The 4,156-nt window shown below is 40.4% G+C and overlaps 1 protein-coding gene across 1 annotated transcript in view; it reads left to right on the top strand.

The window, feature by feature from the left end:
• Positions 1-365: 365 nt before the first annotated feature.
• LOC103143337 (collagen alpha-1(XVI) chain-like) overlaps positions 366-4,156 on the top strand; it is a 64,866-nt gene continuing 61,075 nt past the window's right edge. The window contains exon 1 of the mRNA XM_007559820.2: positions 366-646. The gene's annotated coding sequence lies outside the window, so the exon portion shown is untranslated. The remainder of the gene's footprint in view (positions 647-4,156) is intronic.

Here is a 4,156-nt window from a genome sequence, read left to right as displayed (position 1 = left end):
CATGGTAATCTGTATTTCTTGCTGTAATGTAGTGCTTTCACCCAGGCAAAATGGAAGCGAGCCTCCCTTTTTCCCCTCCGGTATGCTATGAATCACACAGCAAGAGGTGAAGGAGGGGGTTGAGGAGGAGAGGGTAAAGAGGGGGTAGAGACCCAGAACAGCTCGATGAGGAGATTAAAGAGATGCCCCCGGGCTCATTTTCCAGCATTCTGGACAAGGTGATGTCACCGCACGTTTAACACCGGGATCTCCCATCGAGATACGAGAGAGAGAAACACAGAGAGAGAGAAGGAGAGAGAGAAAGGGAGAGAGAGAGAAGGAGAGAGAGAAAGGGAGAGAGAGACGAAGGGGTGCTGGAAAAAAATGGAGGGGAGAGAGGGGGGAAGAGATAGACTGAGAGGGAAAAAAAAAGTAATAAGAAACTGCACACAAGGGAGGTAGACTGTGCAGAAACGGGAGGGGAGACAGAGGGAGGGGAAAGTTGGACACAGACAATCCCGGAGCAACTTTTTCTCTTCTGTCCTTTCTTTGTGAAGGAAGAGTCCAGGAAAAAAGAGGAAGGGGGGGAAACAACATTGAATGCTTGACACGCAATGCATGTCGGATTCATGTAATCACAAAGTTGTGGATCAATCAGCAGTTGGAGGTAAGTTTTTTTGTTTTGTTTTGTTCTGTTTTCTTACTTTAAGTTTTTGTTCAAGCAGAAGGAAAATGATGTTTTTGCATTGACAGTAGCGCAAAGCAACAGTTTGCAAAGCGCGATCCAACGACTGTGCCTTCATTCATTTAACTCATTCCCTGCTTGGTCGCGCTGCAGCCACACAGATCAGTAACTTTCTCTGGAGGTTCCTAACAGACTTAACTGAAAATAATTTTGTCCACACCTGTGAAGGGAGGAAGTATATTTTATAAATAAAAATCTGAACCGTGGTTTACCTTTCAAAAGTGTAATTACAACTGGAAGGCTTTGGATTCAACAGAGCACATCAATTTTTAAGACTTTCCACGCTGGGAATTGGTTGGACGTTTGGTGTGGTTTGCCCCACTGGGGACATTTTTTTGTTTTCTTGCACCGTCTTGACAGGTTTTCTTCCAGGATTGCCCTGCATTTAGCTTTATCCCCACATTATGACACTGCCACCTGCCTGTGTCATCATAGGGGTGGTCCTATGAAGGGGGATGTGCAGTTTTATCTGCATGGGGTTTTTGGACGTAGGCCCAAAAGTTCAGTTTCGTTATCACCTGGAAAGTGCTTCTGTTTCCATTTTTCACCACTGATTTTCATCTCGCCACTCTACCTTAATAGTGACATCTACCAGTTGCCATGTCTACGGATTGTCCCACCTGAACTGTGGATCTCGCCAATCTTTATAAAGTTAGAATGGCCCTCTTCCCTTCTTCTCTTCTTGCCTGGCCTGTCAGTTTTAGGTGTCTTGGTACATCTTAAATTGAATCATATTATGTGAATTAAATTGAATCATATTTCGTGGGCTGTATGAAGCCGGAAATGTTTATTTATAACCTAATCTTGCCTTAAACTTTATTCTGGACCTGTCTTTTGTGCTTTTTGTTCTTCATGATGCTGTATGTCTGTTAATGTTCTACATAAAAAAAAGAGAAAAACTTCTACAGATGCTCACAGCTTCATTTATAGAAATTAAATAAATAAAGGTGGACTCTTTACTTATTACTATTGAGGGCAACATAATTTTATTTAGGTATATGCATGTAAAAGGGTTAAGGTTCAAAATGTTGCATCCTTTTCTTTCTGCATCACTGTTTGGTAACTATACTTGGTTTAGATCTATCAGATAAGATCTAAGTAAAACACATAGCATATAGTGATGAAATGTGAAAAAGGTTCCAGAGAAATAAATGCTTTTCCAAAGCAATATAGTTGTGAAAATTGTCCAACACTCCAACACTCTAAATAAGCCTTATACTGCACATGACATGGAATCTTTTTTCTTTTTTACACAAATTAGGCATCAGCTGATCATCGAAATAGCAAAAATTTCACTGAGAACGAAGGAACTGAGGCATAATAAATCGTTTCCCATTGGAGATAATTATCTGACAAACGGTAGTTGTAAGTATTTTTTTTGTGTGTTGGATTTCTACAGTACTTCTTTAAACCACTTTAATAGTATAGCTGTTGGCAAATGCGATGCTGATTTTCCCTTTTATATCTTAGCCAGGCCCACACACTCACACTGCAGGCTGAGATGTTACTGTAGATCTTCCTGGTTTCCTTCCAGCACCCTCAAGCAGGAAAATCTTCCCGATATCCCTTGATTCTTTTTTTTTTCTCTCCCTCTTTTTTTTCCTCGGATCTAGTTCATGTTTATCTTTTCTAGTCGTGTCTGAGAAACGAGATGGCTCTTCGAATTTCGACCCCTTTTGTCCCTACACGGAAAGGAGAACCAAGGATGTAGTGGAAGGAAAAACCTGGAAGCCACATCTGCTTTCCACATTATAGAGGTTGCTGGATCCTCCGCATCCTGTGTGTTCTCCTGTAGACAAATACACATGGACAAACACACACACACACAAGAAAACAACCCAGATTTGTTTGAAATCCCTCTGTACACCCACCCCCACTTTCTAAAGAGTTCTGTTTTAGACATTTTACATAACTCCCAAAAGTAGTCCTGCACATTTCTCTTAACTTCCAGACTGTACAACAATTTTGAACACTGTTAGACGTTGCATTTGGGCATCAGAAACCTAAAGGAAAGGTAAAGCTGCCGGTCATACCAAGTATGGCTCTGGCTCAGGGCCAAGCAGGTCATGTCATCAGAGTTGACTTCACTTTGCATCATTGCTTTTGCAATTGGATTGAAATTGTCCTTTAGTACTGGAACTTTCGAGCTGCCTTGAGCGGATGTGGAAAGTTTGAATGTGTGTCAGAACGTACGACGTCTGCTGGCCTGTTCTTCCCTCACAAGTTTCAAATAAAAGGCCTTGAATATTGCCTGGGAGGTAAGACATGTAGAAACTTGCCTCATTCTGTTTCCTGAATGTCAAACAAAAAAAAACAAAAAAAAAAGGGTTTGAAGGGTTTGGGGTTTTAACCTTTTTTCTAGTTTTAAGGTTTCTGCTGCTCTGAGTCAGTTAATATCTGGGATGTCTTGCAAGGTTTGGGTTTGGGGGGCATCTTTACTCACTTTTATTTGCTCGCAGTTCAAAGTTGTAAAAAAGAAAATAAAAGAAAAGACTTGCGGTGCACTCCCAGGTTTGGCCTGAAGCATGTCCAGAGGTTTTGAATTAAGGAAGAGTTTCGATGTTCATGTTGCTTCCTTTTACAGCAAAGTACAAAAAAAAAAAAAGAACACTGTGATTGTCTGTCAGGCATTGTTAAGCAAAATGACTGATGTCAACAAGAACCTCTTTTCGATTTGATCTGTAAAAAACAAACAAACAAAAAATACTTCAGCTTTGTGGTGTGAAGAGAGATGAAATTGATTTGTTGGCATATGCCGGTGCGTCGACTAACAGATATGAATATCTGGAAAAAAAAAAAGCAAATAGTTTAGCAAAAATATGATGAATTGATGAAATAACTCCACAACTGAGGAATAACCTGAATACACTGATATTGGCAGAAATTACCAAACTGTGCAAAAGTCAAAAACACATACTGAATAATTAAAAGCGGTTCTAAATTCAAAGATGTCTTTCATGTTGCGTTTCAGGAAACGGTGGATAAATAAGTAATACTCCAGTCTTTCTTGTAAGAACACTTTACTGATACGTTTGAAAATGGCACACCTAGCGGAAACATTTCTTTCAAACCGACAAGTGAGCAGATGGAGGGAGAGGGGGGAGAACCAGGGTCACACAGAGCAAAGACGCTCCACATGCAACTGCTGGAAAATGTGAGCAGCAACAGTTGTTACTACAGCTGAAACAGGTATTAGTGTGTGTGTGTCTGTGTGTTCTCATGCATTATGTCACTTGGCACAAACTTACCTAGCATATGAGGAGGCTTCCTGAAGAGTATTGCATCGTATTTTCCAGATGCTTACATGAACTTATCAAAAAAATATATATATAAAAAAATCATCAGATTAAGTTGGTTGGATATCTTTTCCGCTGCAGCTGCATCAAATGCTCAGCCCTCCAGTCAAGCTTTTTGGCTGGAATATTGGATCGT

Source organism: Poecilia formosa, unplaced genomic scaffold (assembly GCF_000485575.1).
Source record: "Poecilia formosa unplaced genomic scaffold, Poecilia_formosa-5.1.2 Scaffold107, whole genome shotgun sequence".
In the NCBI taxonomy this organism is placed as follows: domain Eukaryota; kingdom Metazoa; phylum Chordata; class Actinopteri; order Cyprinodontiformes; family Poeciliidae; genus Poecilia; species Poecilia formosa.
This window is presented reverse-complemented; position numbering and strand designations above follow the sequence as displayed.